The 20239-nt window shown below is 28.5% G+C and overlaps 1 protein-coding gene across 1 annotated transcript in view; it reads left to right on the forward strand.

Moving 5' to 3' along the window:
• LOC129965626 (class A basic helix-loop-helix protein 15-like) overlaps positions 1-20016 on the forward strand; it is a 528564-nt gene extending 508548 nt beyond the window's left edge. Inside the window, exon 9 of the transcript XR_008784227.1 lies at positions 19888-20016. The gene's annotated coding sequence lies outside the window, so the exon portion shown is untranslated. The remainder of the gene's footprint in view (positions 1-19887) is intronic.
• The last annotated feature ends 223 nt before the right edge of the window (positions 20017-20239 follow it).

The raw sequence follows: 20239 nt of genomic DNA on the forward strand, positions 1-20239 counted from the left end.
AAAATTTCCACTTTACACCAAGAGGTAAAGTTTGAACACAGCAAATGTAATATGCATTTCCAGGAATACAAGATGAATTAATCGAAAAGAATATACAGTTGAAAAATCAAAAACATACCAGTACTTTCATCTTAAATGCAACTAAGAGAAGCCGTATTTAGATGTAAAATGCGATTTAAAGATTATAGTTTAAACAGCAGTAGGCGAATTCGGATTTTTAAGAGGTCACAGCTGTAATCTAGCTGTAGAAGATATGACACATCATTATGCTGCAGATAATTCTACCTCATAACATTACCATACCCACTAGAGAGCTAGAACATTTTTCTTAAATGGTAACTTCTTATTCATATACTCATACTTTGATCAAAGCCTGTGCACTATGGGGAGAACACAGACTCAAATGGTCAAGAAATTAGATGTTTCTTGACATTGAAGAACTCTTAAAGATTGGTCATTAAATCTTCTGTAAGAACGTTTTGTTGAAACTTTTGTCTTTGGTTTTTTCGTAATGTTAAAAGACCTATATGTGTTCTCTCTATAGGATCCTTTGTTGTTTGCAAGTGTCCAATATTAAGTGTGGTTTCTTCATTCGTGCTGGGTAGGGTTGCATTTAGGCATGGCCTCTGGCTAGATCGGGGTATTGCTTGCATATTCATGAAGTATGGGGAGACGGTGGAAAAGATAATCACCATATTAAAGAGTGTAAGCTTCGCAAACCCAACGAAGAAAATGACCAATTAATTGGGAAACATAACAAATTAAATAATTCTTTAAGAATACTATTATCATCGCTACTCTTAAAGAAATCATTCCCCAATTTCTGGAAATTGCTATCTTTCTGGAATTTAATTAGTAACTGTTCATCAAATCAATTAAAAAAAGATAATCTATCTACTATATGTCGTTAACTTTTTAAAGTATTGCCAATGTATCTGTAAACTTTTGTGTATGGATGGTTCAAATGAGATCTTCCTGAAGTGGTTTATTCTTCTGTGTGATGAACCGGACGATCTTTGATGATCTCTGGCTGGTCTCTTTGATTATCTGTTGAACTCAGGTAATAATTTGTAATAATATCCGGTTTTGATAATCTTCTGCGTGAATTCCTTTCATGGCAGCTTGCATTGACATCTGCTTGACTTCAGCTAGGATGGAATAAGATTCTGCATACTCGTGGAACCTCACAGAGACCAAAATTAAAAGTGAGGAGAAAAATGAATTCAATATAGAATTTTGTTACTTCTAACTTTTTTTTTTATCAAGAGGTTTGTAAATCTAGTTAAGGAAAACATTTTAACATCAAAATTTGAATGGACAAAAAAGTAACGACAGATTGCAAATAAGTTTATCAGCAGAAAATAAGCAACCATTTATGAAATAAGAAAACAAAAAAAAGCATCTGTTAAAACAGCAATACACATTTGATTTTTTTTCTTTCAAAATGAAAAAAGAAAATCGCATAACGTGGAAGAGAAAAAATTTAGTTTTCGAACAAGCTAAGCGTGATATTTAATTTTGAAATGTTAGGAGATTCACCGAATCAAAATGTATCACTGTTCTTACAAGAACATTGACAGGAACCACTTAATTCAATCAACTTGTTGAAAAGGAAAAGCAACACATTACAAACATTTTAAATTAAATATTGCTAACAGGAGTGTGAATGAACAAAGTAATAGCCTATAGTAACAAAATGCATTGCTGCTCGAACAGAATTTTGACAATAACAATTTAATTTAATCGACATTGTCAGAACGAAACTAAAATAGCATTTGTAATATTTTAGATTAAATGTAGATAACAAGAACTTAAATACAATGGAGAAAAAAATTGCATGAAGTTATAAAATATTTCATAAGATAAGTGATAAAAAATTTTAACTTGAATTATTGTACTGAAAATTAAGAAGAAAGTTATAAAAAAAAGGAAATTTGCTTTATAATAATGGTTAAATTTTAATTGTTTTTTTAAATTTTATAAGTTTTGTGATATAATTTTCTGCATTAAGAAACGTTACAGTCGAATGCTAGTCGAAACCGGAAAACAATTCTAATTCATGAACAATTACAACAAATAAATTTCTAAAAAATGGAAGTAGTAACAGCCAATTCATACCCCTCTTAATACACATTCAAACATTTTTAATATCTTGATATAAGAAACTATATATATATATATATATATATATATATATATATATATATATATATATATATATATATATATATATATATATATATATATATATATATATGATCTCGCATTCATGCTTTATGGGTTGAATAATTCAGATATAAAGATTGGAAAATGAAAAACCTAATAAAATTTTTAATACAATGTTTATGAATTGGCTATTCCATATTGTACTAAAATCTATTTAATTAATACTAAATATTGGCATCGAATTAAAAGAAAATATCGTCAAATTTTGTAACGCAGGCTTAATTTAAAGTAATTTAGTTGCAAGATGAATTTTAATCTTTTCATCCATTAAAAATTTTAAATTATATATATATATATATATATATATATATATATATATATATATATATATATATATATATATATATATATATATATATATATATATATATATATATATATATATATATATATATATATATATATATATATATATATATATATCTGTGTGTGTGTGTGTGCAATGATATATCTTAATTGCAATTTAAATCCTAATAAATTTCCACATTTTTATCTTAATTTAACCCATATTAACTTCATGCTAAAATGTTCCCTTTCCTTAAATGTTTTTATAATAATAATATCTCCTTATGATTAAATGTTCTTATTACGCGCGCTCTATAAAGTGCACTGCAAGTTCTCACACTCCAAGTGAAGGAATAAAAATTCTTAATACTTGCAACACTATTTTAAAGATACCTAAAATTCCCTTACCTAAATTGAAACGTGTCAGAGAAATCCCTATCAGAATCTCGTAGTGTAAAAACACTGAGGGAAAAATTTCGATCTTTTTTTCTCTTCCGTGTTGCGATGTAAACGGACGTATTTCTGACCACTAATTTTTTATACGCAAATTATACCTCCCGGGGTGGAATAAAGTTGTAAAATTTTTCAAATATACCCATAAGAGAAATTCCACGTTATTCCTATAGATGATAAGGCTATCATTTCTTCTGTAATCTGCTATGGTTTCTTACGTAAACATGCTGTTTGCATGTCTTTTAAAGAAAGAGCATCAAAATAATACATAATGATATTCTTTAGCAGAATTTTAGAATAACATCTGTAAAATAGCACCAAATTTTAAGACTGAATTTCTTTTACTTCAAACGTGTCGAGGAACAAAGAAAGAGCAACCACATTCTTGAAACTCGGTACAAGGAGTATAAAAAGAAGTTTTTAAAACTATACTGCTGAAAGGTAAAAAAAGAAATGAAAGGTTGTACTCTTTTATGTGAAATAACTAAAACAGAACCTACCATCTTTAGCAAACAACTGTCTTCCCATCTCTTTCATTGTAATAACGTTATTTCTGCGTAAAAATGAAAAACAAACATTCCAGTCATTGCTTGAAAATAAGGATGGTGAAGAAAGAAATACTTCCGTTCAAAATAAAAAAAATATAAAAATATAAAAAAAGAAATTTTTTTAAAGAGGAAATACGGGAGATTTGTTTTACATAGTTTTTCTTCCTTGATTCTATTCTTTCTCTTGGGAATAAAGGTATGCCTTCAGGACATGATTTAAAACAGAAGCAGGTTTTCTTTTCAAAGATGTTATAGTCCCTGTCTATTCTGTGAAAATTTCAAAATGTCCCTTTTATTGATGGACAATAGAAGGGACTGTGCATTTCAATTCTCTCAGCTTACTACATGTTCATTGTTTTCCCCTTAAATTAGATCTTTTCCTAACATTATTATATGAATAGTAAGACCAAGCACACTAACTTTTTCTTACTGGCTTTACCTATGTAACATAAGCAGAATTTTTACATCCGCGTCTAAACAAATATAGATTTGTATCTCAAAGAATTCAACATTTTGTTTTTTTTCACATAAATAATGTCTGATTTTCAATTGTTCTTGAAATATAACTTTTTCTGTATTACATTATATGATCCCATTTATTCCAAATATAATTATATAAAAATACTGAAAAGAAAAACAGATCACATCACATATCTATATTAATCACAATTTAAACTTTAAATTATTTTCAAACAAATAAAGCACTGCAATTATTAATTTCTCAAAAATACCATTTTAAGAGATTATTTTAAGAATCCATTTTCTCTAGTATAAAAACTAATATTTTCCCTAAATTTGTAAATTCATTAATATTTTATTATTTCAGTAGATTTTGGCTCATACATATTTAATTTATGACTATTAAACTATGAAAGGAACTTACTTAGATAATTTTTAATTTACCTTTGTCTTCTCATATGAAATGCATTCTTTCCTTTTTTCTCCAAACATGGAGTACTTATTTGATGCCTTTAATTATATGTGTGGACAAAAATCCATTTTTATATGAGTCTTTTAATTTTGGATTATGTTTAGATGTAGGAAAGTAAACTGGAGACGAAATCCCAATCTTGAAAACTTATGGGCCTGCAAAGATGGCATAGGGAAAGGAGGCAAGTCACAAGGAAAAACTTAAATTTTTCAACTCGAATTGCCATCAATGGATTACATCCAACAACAAATTATACTCGGGGTATAGTATTAATTTTTTCCTTCATTATATTTTGCTTAAATTAGGATATATATGCACTAACATTTTGATTCTATAGCATTTCTTAAAACTTGCGCATTTGGCACATCTATTCCCTCATATGCAATCAGATAATCAAGTCAATGGTACATAGTTGAAACGCTATGTATTTTACATAAATTCTGTTGGAGGTTTCTGGTTTGTAATACTGAACTCTTCCAACTAGAAGAATGTAATAATATCATTATCATGTTATGGTCCAATATTCTAATGGGTGCGGACAATTTATGTAAGGGAAAACTACATCTTTGAATTAAAATTAACGTCTATACGATGACATATTGTCATTCTAAGGATAAATACATTGTAATTCAACAGTGGCACACACTGTTTATTCGTGATTAAACTCCCCATACATATAATCCTATATTCATCAATATTGTGTTCTGTCTCAGGAGAATTTTCATATGAGATTTCTCGTAGTTACATTATATTCTAAGTTACTTCTTTTAAGATTATTGTCTTAAATGAAATGGAATTTGGTGGACAAAAGCAAATTCAGAAAAATTATTTACGCCTTATAATTAAATTATTATACGCCTCATAAAAATTATTTACGCCTTTTAATTAAAGCCTTTATTTTAAAATAAAGGCTTTATATGGGCTCTATAAGAAATCTTTCTCTATATCTATCTCTAAAGCAACTATTTTTATTAAGGATATTTCGGTAATTTCTGAACTGCCAAATTTTAACTCTGCTGTTCTATTTGCATTTACTAAACAAATGTAACGATTGAGTCAGCATGTACCGAATATTCATTATCCTGTTCTGTCTCTGTTTCCAGAAAATTTCAGATTTTGAACAATTTCTGAAAGAATTTATTTGATATGATTGAAAAATCATATAGTATTAAGTGATCATAATTATACTTGACCTATTCAGAGCACTATACTCCCTTATCTAAAATAAGGAATGATTAGAAAATTTGTTGAAAGACAATTCAAAGAATCCTTTTAAAGATTCCAGAAAACAAATTAGTTTAAAAAACTCCTACTAAATGGAGCCTGCATGTCTTTTCTAGCCAAAATGCTTAAAAAGACATGCAAGAAAAGATGCAACTTTTTAACCATTTTCAAGCATTATGACATTTAAAATAAGAATTTTAAAACTCGTATTTTCACACTGTGAATATTATGATAATCGTACAAAGAATAATGACGAAGCACTACAAGTGACGAAGAAAGCAATTTTATTTGCAAGTAGTAGAAGTTTATAAGTAGATGAATTTAGCCAATTTCAGGGAATTTTTTACATGAAATAAAAATTGGGAAAATCGAAACAATGTTTGTGTCTAAGGTATTCTGTTTTTCACTCAAACAGAATGCACTTTGAAGCAGAGTTTTGGAAATTTTTGGTGAAAGTGATGGGTAAATATGGTAGTCAGTCGACCATTAATAAATATTTAGAAAGCACCAGTTTAAATGCAAAATAAGAATTGGGGAAAAAATCCGAGGTAGTAGTCCGAGGGAATCTTTGATTTTTTTTAATCATTTTTAACATGTATGATAAATTTTCATTCCATATGATAGTAACTATTTAGTATCGGATATCAGAAAAAAATTATTACAACACTCCATAATTTAAATTTATAAATCAAGTTACTTATTACACCTCTCAGTTTTAAAATAATTCTAGTTGAGGATCTTCAGAATACTGAAACACCTGAATGTTTGTCTTCATTGATAAGAAAAATTCCCTGCACACCTGGAAAAATGCAATGGTAGCAGTGTTTAATTTAATCCCTCTTATTTCTAAGAAAGTCCAAATTCTCCAATCTGTAATGTCTTTTTCAAAGACAGAACAAATTCTCTAAACCCCATGCCCAAAACACACAATGATTATCTGTGTTCTTATGGAGTTGATGCACAAAAGAGGACTCTTCCAAGTTGATGGCTATTAAGCAAATGTATGCTCGGATATTTTTTGAGAATTTTCTTAAAATTTCCTTGTTCCCTAATCCCATTTGTTTGAGAGTTTCTAGGGAACAAAGACAGGCAACGGGTATTCAATGATTCACATTTAACAAATAAGAGAAGGAATTTCTAAATGATATCCAGATTTCTCGGGCACCAACCGCAATTTCGTTGAATGAGTATTTGAGGCTTGTCAGTACTAATGAAGTTGAGAACCTAATATAGAAAATAAAAATAAAAACATGCATTTATGCTTTACACAAGGACTGTAAAATTATTTTTGTCAAATATAGAGGTCAACAAAATTGTAAAAGATAAAGAAAGAAACATTATAATTAAACTATAATAAATATCACAAGAAAGATAATATAGGAACTTTAATTAAAAATGAAAAATACAAGGGGATCACAAACTGTTTTCACGTTTAGAAGTATTTGCAGCTAAAACAAATATCGAAATGGAACTAAATCTCGTATTCTCGTATCGTAAATGGATTAATTATGCAAAACATTTTTGATTTGCATTAATTAAAATGATTCATGTATTAGAAAACAGCAATATAATATCTCACATGCAAAGAATGCAAGAATATAAAAATATTGTACGTAGTACAGTAGATTCTAGAATTGATTAATAAAAAAAAATAAAAAAATTCTTTTTCTTAGTGCTTTTAATATCTATTGCTCATTCTTCATTAAGATATTTTCATCTTCTGAATATTAATGAAATTTTACTTGCATTGTAGCCTACTTTCGTTCTGAATACACTAAAATGTTACTATTACAAAACTAAGGACATAGACATTAAATATTACTATATAAGGATATAGACACTAAATATTACTATAGTGCTACATGTTACTATTACAAAATTTATTTCGAGATTCGTCGTTCCGTGCCTTTGTGGATCATCTATACTGGAGGTTTGTGTTCATTAAATTATTTAGTTTTTGCTGCTGATATCTCCGCACATGAAAAATTGTTTTATGGCTGGTAGTATATGTATCATAAATAATATTAAAATTCAAATCACTTAAAACATTTCTATTAATGCCTCCTACTTAGTCTGCCAGTTACTTTAAATATATAATATTCTTAGCCTTTTTATTACCATTTCTTTCCTTCAATACAGAAATAGGAATTATATTTTGATTACCAACGAATTTTTAATCTGTGATACTCTTGTATCATAATATAATATATGACAAATATGTAAATAATAAGAAGCTACAATAAATTAAAATTCTGAATTAAACAATATACGACATGCATTTGTTCTTTCTAACGACATCAAATTGAGGCGAATGAATTCAAATTTCTCAAGATTCAATTAATTTCCATTTCATTCACATTAAAAAAAAATTATAATATTTTTTTTTTTTATTTTACGTCTACTCTAAAAATAATTCAAAAGGAACATTTCTTAACAAATTCTTTCTGTGACATTGCGAACTCATCCCTGCTTCAAGTTTACACAAGTTTGAACTGGATATTCTTCCACATCAGATTCATTCATCCTTGGTATGTTATCCCAGAATACATAACTATTCCAAATCCGATCCCACTGGTCGTACGATCTCATTAATAAAGTTCCTATGCCTCGACTCCATGCAGAGACAACTCCGCTGAATACTATAGTGGTCATATATCCAAGGCATCATTTGCCGGATTCCTCGTCACGTCCGGCTTCTCTGCCCTCCGGGAGGCCCTGAGCCACCAGAGGGGGGCCGGATGTCCACACAACAAGAGTGGAGAGCTTCTTCTTGCTAAATAAACTCCAGTCAGAGAGAATTAAGTGAAAAGCCCGATTGCATCTGTATTTACCCAATGGAGGCCGACGGAAAACATGAAAGCAAGTAGATTAGCGGACTACAGAAGGATTTCGTAATGAACTTCTTTTCTGTCCATAGACAGCCGTTTCTTTTATGTGGGAGGAAAGTCATACGGAAAAGTTACTCAGTGGAATGAATGTCCCTATGTCCCTGGAAGCTTTGAATCGTCTTCCACATTCCTTTCTTTCGGTTGAGTTTTTGACATGGCTGGTGGTAATTTAGGTTGTAAGCCGTTTAAATTGACATTATTTTGATGAATGTCCCAGTTTCAAGACACGAAAGGTATTGTTGAATGATTTATTATTTGTTTGATGCTGCATGATTTTAAGTTGAGATTACCATAAAAATAATGTTCACCTTTACTGAAGATAATTTATGATAACAGATTACGATTATTTCTTTGAATGTATTAGTTTCCAGACATGAAATTAGATAAATATCATAATTTTATTCTCCTCCGGACTATCTTGGTTGATTTTGAAATTAAAAGGGATAGTCCAGCATTGTTGTGGGCAATTCATGATGCAAGTCCCTTATTACCATAATTATTTTAATGAATATCAGTGACTATGGTGTAGAGACCGGGAAGAGAGTAAAAAGGGTACAGATATTCAGAGCGTCAGTCTCAAGAAGTGCCATTCTAACAAAATATGATTTCATTTATATCACTTTTTAAAGAGAGATATCGTCAGGAAAACAAAAACCTAATGTAACGGTCTGGCCTTCATTTGAGCTTTCTAAACCACTGGTGGAAATCTGTAGGTGGGGGGGGGGGCAGAAATAAAGGCACATTAGCCTTCGGACTCCATTTACGTTCACTTGACTACAGGTCAAAATTTGAGTATATTCAAGAGACTATTGGATAATTATTGAGATCTTATTTTATATAGTTCTGCCTGAGTTTTAAAGCCTGCCTATAATTAAAAAGAATATCTGTGAGGAAATGGAAATATGTTCTGGATTCATTCGAAATGCGCATTTCATGACTTTTGAATATTCCCAAAAATACATTGACAAAAATCAGTTCAAAATATAAACGAACAGTCATGCAAGCATTCTTCGAAATCAATTTGAATTAATTATAGATATTCAAGATGTGAATTTGGTTGAATGGTAATACTCTAAAAAGTGAAGCCAGACTAGGTTAGATTTAAATTCATAAAATCTAATAAATAAATAATAAAAAGAAATTTAAAATAGAAAATCAGATAATATTTTTTTTTTTTTTACAATTTATATAATATTGTATAAAATTGTTTGGAAAATATGGGAGAAATGAATGATTTTAATCTGGACAAATGGAAATTGCTAGACAGAAATATTGCTTCCACAGAAAATCTTAGTATTGATATTAAAATACAAGTGGAAATAATTTTATTTAGTTTGTAATGAATTAATGTAAATAAGGTGATTTATTAGTTCAGAATTTTATGAAAACAATGATTTAATTCTGGAAAATCATGATTTGTAAATTCAGTATACTAATTATCAACCAATTTCTTTTTGTCAGGATCCATTGATTTATGCTGTTCCGCATCTTTTTCCAAACTTAAATTAAATATTACAAAATATTTTTATGACAGTTTAATGTTGCATTTCTTGATAGTTTTTGCAATTGTATCTCTGATTTAAATCTAGGTATCCTAATGAAAGTAATTTCATCTTATAAGATTTTCCTTCCCTTTTCATAATATGCACTTATTTTATGTATAGGTATGTCAGGAGCTTTTAAAATTAGTCCTTTTTCTGACTGAAATTATATTTCTTTTACCCACTATAAGTTGCCAACTGCAAGAGATAGGACAAAGTTGCTGTAATGTTTTACAATTCACATAGGCTTTATCATTCTCTTTTATATGACGGATTAGATCAAATTCACCTTGTATTTTTAAACAAGCAAATGTAATCGAGATTTTAATATCTTTTAACCAAACTGCAGTTTATTTATTCAATTTAATTTTTGTCTAATTATGCATTAATCAATGCAAATGTTTAATTTATGCTTTTGGAATTCATAGAGTTTGTAGTAACCGTAATTATAGGTCTAACCACCATACAATCTAGGAGGACATATTTTCTGTGATAATAGTTAATAATTTTTTTAAAAAAATGCAATTTTTGTATAAATAGTTTGCAAATTTAATTGAAAAGAAATAAATCTCTTACTAAATCATACATTTCATAATTAATACATTTATAAATAAATATTCAATAATTTAGTTAATTAGTAGCAAGTCTCTTAATGCATAAAATGTTTAATTAATAATTTGCAAATTTCTTATTGGGTAGTAAATTTATCAATATTTTTATACAATATGAGGCAAATTGGATTAGGTTGATAAAGCATTACTTTTTCCAATCAGTAATTTTTTTGTCCAGTCAGCACCGCTGAAGGTCTTGCAATATATAGTAGTATCGAAGTTGCAGTATCCTGCATTCAACCCGGCTAATTACTGCGTTGTAATCTAACCTCAAAAAAGAAAGCATAATTGCGATGATTTTTTTAATATTTTTTCTGCATGTTCAGAATATTTAAGATAATTATGCCGTTAATGAACCTCTTAGGATATCCGTCTTCGTTATTTAAATATTTGTGTTCATGTAGCAATGATGCTGTAGTTTAATTCATTCTTGATGAACAAAAATTGATTTTTTTAAATTTTTACGATTGGTGCTGCACTTGATATGACTCTAAAGTCTTTGAACATCTAATGTTATATACTATTTATAGAGAAAGAGTATAGTTTTTGTATTAATTTAATTTCTTTTTAATTTTTCGTTTCTTGGTAGTTATTCTAATTTTGCCACTTTCCTTTCATATTTGGAAATAAATGGATATGAACACGGTATTAGTAATATTAAGTAAAAACCGTCTGGTTTTCAATGGCATATACAGAAACTACTATTCTTTTGATGAATTATATACTCCAACTACAATTAAATAAGCACAATAAGTTTGTAAGATCGGAAATTTTAACGAAAATAATGGCGATGGCAGAGCAGTCCTGATTTTAGAATCATGTTTATTTCGGTTTATATAACCAATTTAAGGAACCTAGCATTTTAATTCCCTGAAATATATAAATTCCATCTAAATTTAACAAACAGTATACAAGTATCTTATATTAGTTTTTTTTTTATTTCTTTCGTAATTATATCCTACCGTCTATAGATTGTAGGACATAAGACACCAACATTCTTAATCATATAAATGTTATTATTTTAGGATCTGATTATATGATTCTAACGAGTGCATGTGTTTGAACTTTGGTTTAATGAATAACTGCAAAATTATCAAAGTTATGACAACAAAATATTTTAATTATTAATACATAACAAAATATTTTTCTTCGTTTAGTAAATAGGCCATTTGCCCACTTTCTTCATAAGGATTGCGATTTAAGTAAGGGATTGCCCTAAGTCACTGAATTAGCTAAATTCTTCACAAAAACATGCATGTTTTTCGATATTGACGATGTATATCTGTAATCGTAGCTCTAATAACAAATGCGTAAATTTACAAAATTTAAATAGTCAATAAATAAATAAAGAAAGAAAGAAAATAAGTGATGGGTGATTGTCACGTTGGCCAAATTACAGGATAATTAAAACAGTGACTTTTTAAAAGGTCTTAATGATAGTTGGATTTTCAACCTTTGGGAGCCTATTGGGAGTACAATTAATGTACCTTCTCTGTAATCCATTCTAAACAGCTTGACAAGATAATTAGCTGCTTTATGAAGGATATAGTCCTGCTACTACCCATAATATCGTATATGCATTAGAAGAATCAAAAAGAAATAAATTTTTACTACTTGTATTTAAGATCATGCGTATGCTAGTTTAGGCAGCATTTTATTTCGTATTCAGAACTTTCCAAGTGTTGCAGATATGTAAAAAATGCGTCTAAATATTTTTCATGCAAACCAAGAAATTGGAATCATGAAGGAATCGTTCAATTAGCGAAATAATTACATTGAACCAATATGACTAAATTTCACTCTCTCATTCTTAGTTATCTGTATTTGCAATACTGTAAAATTTGATGAAAAGAATTCAACCTCTTTTTTTTTCGTAAATTTTAATAAAATAAGAATATTGGAGAATGCTGTTATATTTGAGAAAATTTTACCAAGAAACAAGTTGCATTTTTCTGTTATTATGAATGAGAGACCAGCTGACATGCTGCAACCGATTGCTAATCCCCCCACACCACCCAGAAATTAATTCAGAATGCTTAGTGTTGATTTTAGATGATTCACTGTTACCATAAGTAAAAATTAAAAAAATTCATATTGATTATGTAGATTTTTTACAAATATCATCCTAAATTTTATATTTTTACTATTGCTGTTTGTGTTGGATGTGAAAATGAGAATTAAAACTTTGAAATATGTTTTATGTTTGATTAACGTTAATTTCCTGTGCAATTAAACTAAACTATCTTGAATTTACTTTTTCCATGAAGACACACTTTTATACTTTAAGGACAAATTTATATTTTAAGGATATATTTTACCTCAGAATACCAAAAAGTACTACAATGTTGTTTTTTCTTTGTTGTTGTTGTTTGTTTTAAACAAGTATTTTGATTTAGAACACATTGATCGATCTAATATATTTATATAAATATTTAGTAATGTTCTTTGAATTTTTGTAAAATTTTCTTTTTCTTTTCGGTTTAAAAAAAACTTGTATATTCTTACACAGAAAAAAAATTCTTAGCGAAAGTAGAAAATTCGAAGAAAATAAGTAGCGAAAATGTCCCAATTATGATTAGAATTACGTTTAGTTATTAAATAGTTAAAACTGTACATTAATACTTTCGTTTCCTGAAAAAACAAGCCATTATTTTATTGCTTATTTTTCTGTATTCCAAAGAGCATCATTGTGTTAATGTTGAGAAATCTACAAAGGTGTAAAAAAATATCTTTACTTCATCTATATATATATTACAATTCTATTGTGAAATTGATTGCTGTAAACTTTTTAATGTATTTTTAAAAACTCAAATTCAAAAAAACATATTTTATAAAATTCTGCATGTCATTCCATGCATATTGAGTTAAAATCTCATAGGGAAAAGTAAATTAAATATTAGAAAGTGAAATGAATATTTGATGGCTAATGCAAAAATTTAATGATAAAAACTCTCAAAAAGGTACTTCAAACGGAAACCATTCCAGTAGAAATATTTTAACTTGGTTATTTTACGGTAGATAGAACTTCCTAAATAACAAAATTGCCATTTCAAAATACCCTTCCAGGAAAAATATGTCTCTAGTTTATTTTCAGATGCTTATACTATTTTTTTTCAAACGTTATCCATCTGATATATAAACTTCACGAGCTTACATTTATTTCTTAGATGTGTTTCTCCCGTGTAGAGGAGTATGTTTTCATAAACTTGTCCTACTTTTCAGACTGTATAAACATTCACATATTAAATGTCATACATTTATTCTTTGTAAGTTTCAAACATTTTATTTTTGATTACTTTCAATAAATGTGCAAGAGAGTTCGACACAGTTGATCTTAAAATTTCTATGTAATTGAATAGAAACCCAATGAAGATGTGTATTCTTGGAATTTTTATTTATATTTCTTTTTCCTTTAACATAATTTTTTTTTCTATTCCATTTTCAGATTTTTTATAACTTTTTACTTATTTAAACATTCCACGAATGTTTTCTTTTAATCTTTATATAACATATTCGGATTTCTTTTTTTAACTCCTTGGACTGAATATATATATACATATCTATGTATTGGTATTTTAAAATCGATTTTAAATCTTAATTGACTCCCAATTTTTATCTTAATTTAACCCATATTAATTTCATGCTAAAACTTCCTCTTATTTCCTAATCCACTTCCTAAAGCGCTTCATACCCTTTCTGTAAAACTGTAAATACAGCAGGCTCTCAAGCTCTGAGCAATGGGATGTAAAATTACGTGTGTGTGTGTGTGTGTGTGTGTGTGTGTGTGTGTGTGTGTGTGTGTGTGTGTGTGTGTGTGTGTGTGTGTGTGTGTGTGTGTGTGTGTGTGTGTGTGTGTGTGTGTGTGCGTGTGTGTGTTTATTGTAGTCATTAAAGTATTCGAAATCAATATTTTGTCAAAAAATTCTATGTTTACAGTTCTCGGAATCAAAAAATAGTATTTTCACAAAACTAAGTCTGTCTATCTGTCCTGAATGCTAGAACTCATATGTTTAACAAGATTGATGGTAAACATGTGACATTAACAAAATTATTAAAATTATACCTGAGTATCTCTAAATCTGTAAATACAATAAATTGATCCAGCCGTTTAAAATCTTCCTGAAACTTTCTCACATAATCTCTTATACATACATTCGTGTATAATTAATCACATTCTAATGGAGAACAACATTTACATAAAACCCCGATAACGTGTGATCTTTGTAGATGAACTGTTGGCGTGAGGTTAATTTACAAGTACCAGAAGATCGAATATGTATTATTGGTGCCTCATTTGCTTCCGATTAAAGGAAATAAAATTATAATTAAATTTGAAGAGAATTGTAATGACAATCACAAAATAATATACCAAATTTCATATATTAAAGTCCTTTCATTTTTGAGTTATCGCGTTTATAGGCTTGTCAAAGTGTCAATGATTCAAAACAAAGAGGATTCTAACAAAGGTCATTCAAAACTTGATGAAAAGGTGGCTGGGAATGAGTGAAGATCCGCGCTTTAAATTAAAACTGTGAGGCAATTGCATCATCGTTAATTGTTATGTTCTTTGAATTATCACATTTATACGTATGTAAGAGCTAAGAGAGGCAAACAGTCAATGCCTTGAAGAATTTTATTCTAAATCTGCTACATACGTTAAAACAGTGTACCAATTCTTTTCTACTGACTGTTTCAATTTGCAGTTCTCTTGTTAACTTTTATTCGGATAATCGTACAGACATATTTCCTCGTAATAGATTCCGTTCAAAATTTGATAGGCATTTACAAATAGGCTGCTGAAGCACTTTATTTCATCTGATATTGATAATAAATATTTAAATGTCATTGGAGTTATCATAACTTTCACAACAATGTACAGATTTCGCCATCGTCATATATCATCGGACATGCACATATGATGTATTAACTAGTTAACTAGTGAATTCATTTTTTAATCCCTCAAATCGCTCTTTCTAAAGTCAAACAATGACATGTATATTTGTCAAACGAAATGCAAATTGTTGCATGGAAAGTGTTGCAAAAAATTACGATAAAGAGAATAAGATTTCATTGTATTAAATAAAATATTACACATCGACCGCGCCAAATTAAGATTTAGATGAATGTGTATACACGTCGAACACAATTGGTTAATGATGAATGCTATCAATGCTACGCAAAAGAGTACATATGATATAAAAATATGCGAAGTTTCTGAAAACTTTAATAGAAAATAGAAGCTCTAACATCAGCACTTAATTGGTTAATGATATATTTTAAATATTATCAATGCTACAAGAGTGAACAGATGGTATAACAATATACAAAGTTCCTGAAAGATGTGATGGAGAAGGAAAATTCAAACGTCAGCAATATTACTTCCTAATTATTTCTATTTATGTTCATCGCATTATAAAGGTATTATTTTAGTACCTCTGAAAGGGACGTATTTATACATACAATGCAATTTGAAAGGATTGCATCAAAATCTAAAGTAAGAGAAGTATTGCAACAAATGGTTTACATGGAAATAATTAGGCAACTGTGAGACTTGTGTATATTACAAAATTGTATTTGAATTTAAATGAAATGCGCAATACAAAACAGAAATGTGCTATGATAGTAGACAAATATATTTAATATAGAGAAAAAAACTAATTTAAATAAGCAAGCAGCTATGAGTTTGTTTCAACAATTATAAGCAAATTTGGGCAGTATTATGACTTGTTTCATCATCAGGATACTTGTTGCAAAAGACGCTTTCCTCAACAAATGGAGCTCAGCTTTTGAGCGAATACTTGAATAATTATTGCCTATGATATTAATTAAGGCACATTAATCATAATGCCATGAGTATTATATAAGAAATAATTACTTTTTTTTCTTTTTTTTTACTTTCAGAGTATTCAGTATATGGTAATAAGTATTTACTTATAACTGCAAAGAGGCACTGCAATCATCAGAGTTATCGTTAAATTCTAGAACTTTTTCCCGTTCACTAATCAAGCCGTGTTTTTAGGAAAAGTTTTGTAAATTACGATATGACCATAATTATCCCTTTATGGGTCTAATTATTAGGGTCAAGCATAGTGCAAAGTCCTTAACATGGAAGGAAAACTGTAAATGCATGTATCAACTTCTTGTGCGTTTAACTGATTTATCCTGTGAATCCTAAGGTATTTCCTTGAAAAAAGGATAGAATAAAATATATATTAGATATTGAAAACATACTCCTAACCTAATGTACTTTCTATCAACAGCATTATTATTTTTGGTTCCAAAAGAACTTACTGTTGCCTGTTCTGACATTCCTTCTTTAAGAACAATAAATATAAAACAATCGTAACAACAAATCATAATAACAAATTGTTTACTGCTAATATGCAAGTAGCGTAGTATTCTATCACCAGAATTTTTCTATACAACTTGTTTGTTTTAGTATGCTTATCCCAGCTTTAAAGATTCTCGAAATCATTTCGAATTTTCTCGTTTTTCTCAAAACGTTCGAAATATTTTTTTCCCCCTAAAGAATTGATTTTGTCTTGTTTCTTTCCCCCCCCCAAAAGAAAGATTGAATGTCGTCCCTCAGACATATATGCAGACATGCAAAAATCCAATTCATCTGAACAATTCATTTTGAATTCCTAGGAAAAAGTATTTCTATCAAAAATAATGCCTCTATATGCCTTCCACAACAATATAACTTCCATGGAGATCCCTGATATCTCTATATCTGATATGGTCTCGAATCTTGAAATTTTTACACCTTTCGCCATCAAAAATAGTAGAATTTTCCCATAATCCACCCCTTTTACATCGCACAACTCTCTTTCAGTGTTAAGTAAAATTGAACACGAGAAAAATCGCTCTATACAAACGGTTCAACAAAAAAGGAGTCATAAAAATTCTCCGAGACACCTATCCGAGAACAAGAGAAATAAAAGAACTCTTTAACAGGACACTGAAGTGCCCAGCAGACGATTCCTTAATCCAGGATTCCTATCCACAACCGCCCTCTAAGGGATCTAGTTTATGACCACCTCAGAACCGATCCAAAGACTCGTTCTGTCGATCTTTGGCTCTTCCTCGGTACGGGCCTGGAATGGGAAACGATTCAGACCGTAAGAAATGTTGCTCAACCAAAAAGGAAGTTGGTTCGGGAATTCAAGGAACTGCTTCTTTTCTTTCAACTCCTTTCCCTTTTCTTTTATGATTCTTAAATCTTGAAAGGATGGGGCGATGTTCTTTGTTCTTTTTTTATCAATGGGTGTCTGCATCGATTTGAGGGGTCCTTCTTTTATCACAGAAGATGTATTAGTGATGCATTTGCATGTTTTGAAAGATTGGAAAAATCAAGGAGTCTCCGCATTAGTTGAAAACATGTGAAGTAGGAAATTTAGAATAAATAAGGATCACTTATTGGGAAAATACAGAAAAAGCCCATTAAATGTCTCATGTAAAACATATAACTACATAGTCACTGAGTATCAATTATAGCATTATGCTTTTGAAGCCTGCTTGCAGTTCCTTTAATTCTAAAAATAAAAGTAATTTAAAATAAAAAAATATAAAATTATGTTTTGAAAAACATTTTTCTTAGTGCATTATAAAAAAAAAAATAATCAAAAAATTAAGACGGGAAAAAGAGTAATAAAAACCTGATGCGCATATGGAAAAATATTAAGCAAATTAAAATAGTGATCACATTAAAAATATATTTTAATTTTTATTTAATAAGTATTTTCTTTTGATATTCATTGTAGCATTGTAATCGCTTCCTGTTATTTTCTTTGTTTAACTCTTATCTTTCATTGATTTGATCTCCAGTTTCTTTATAAATTTTTAATTCATTACTAAGAATACTTTTCAAAGAATTGAATTTATTATCTCCAGATTTAAATTGTTAATTTTTTTTATTAATCTTATTATGGTTGTAAAAAAACGCAAAACACCTAAGCTTCATGCTAGAATAAAAGGCCAAAGGTAAACCATATTAAATCGGCTTGTTTTAATAAGTTTACATCCATACTCTAAGCAATCATATAAAATTCAGTTTTGAAGAAAAGTACCTGCTCTTAATATTCTAAATTTCTAAGAATCAAAATTCGAATTTGTACATAATCAATAAAGTAAAAATTATATTACAAAACAATGAATATTCTAGTTTGGATTAGTATTAATCTTAAGCTAAGAATATTTTAAGTAATTATTTTTTATAATAGTTTAAAAATCTTTTAATAAATTTGTAATGTACAGATAATTTTATCAAAATATTTATGCCAAAATTAAACCTTAAATTACTGAGATTTTGATAGAAATAATTTAAATAAATGGAAAGTTTTATAACACATTTTATAACACATTATAACACATTTAATTTTCAATGAATATCTAAGAATTTCATTCTTATCATTACATTACTTTTTAATTTCTTTATAATATTGCTTAATTTGCGATAAAAATGCATTTCTATTTTTCGCAACACAAATAAAAAGTATATAAACTATACAATTTTTAATCGTTCCCACATCCTTATTATAAATCAAAACTGATCATTGCAAGTATTATGGAAATTATGAAATTAATATCCTTGAAGTGAATTTCTAGATTGTCTCTCTTCTTGAAAATTATTTTTTTATCTAAATTAATACATTTATTGAAGTTAAGAGTTCTGAAATTAATAGAGTATTCTATAATCATTTTAAATATAAAACAGTGAAAAATGTCAAAACTAAAGAACTTCCAGAAATAAACGAGAAATGTATTATAAAATTTCATGCTTATAAATATGATGTAAGTGAGATTAAACGAGATGTTTGTATATAGTGAATAAACTACACCTATTACACCAGAAATTTTTCTACATGGAAAGAAAGTCGTACTAAAAATCATATAAATAAGAAAATTAATTTTTATATTAAGTCTTAGCTTCTGCTCTCTATCTATAACAAGCTAAACAATAAAATTTAATATACTTATAAATTTAAAATATATATATATTAAAAATTCCATTTACCAAAAAAGAATGCGCTGTTTTTTATTTTAATGTGAATGTTTATTTATTTTTTCATTATTCTACAATTTATAGAAAAATTTTCATTAATTAAGGGTGTTTAAAAACATAAATATATTTGATACAGGGAGATGAATTCATTAACATAAGATTTCATTCTCTTTCAGGACCGAGCAATTTATTTAACGACGAAAGGTTGCAACCCAATGAAAAATTTGAAAGAAAATATGTCATGAAAAGTCCAGTTACATTCCAGGAAAAAGAAAAATTCTTAAAATTCCATTTTTAAAAAATAGATCATATTCTCCATATTTTTTAAAGATAAAAGTAAAATTAACTTTTGCATATGTTCTCTCTTTTTTTTTATTCGGAGTGTGTGCGTATGCTTGTTCTTTTAAGACAGCGGAAGGGGAAAAAACCCAACAAAACATGAAAAAGATTCGATTTACCATTTGGTAGAATTTCACTGCAAGAGGAACTGTCATCTCGGAATGGAAATTGCAATTTCGTGAGTGATAT

Source organism: Argiope bruennichi, chromosome 1 (assembly GCF_947563725.1).
Source record: "Argiope bruennichi chromosome 1, qqArgBrue1.1, whole genome shotgun sequence".
NCBI classification, from domain to species: domain Eukaryota; kingdom Metazoa; phylum Arthropoda; class Arachnida; order Araneae; family Araneidae; genus Argiope; species Argiope bruennichi.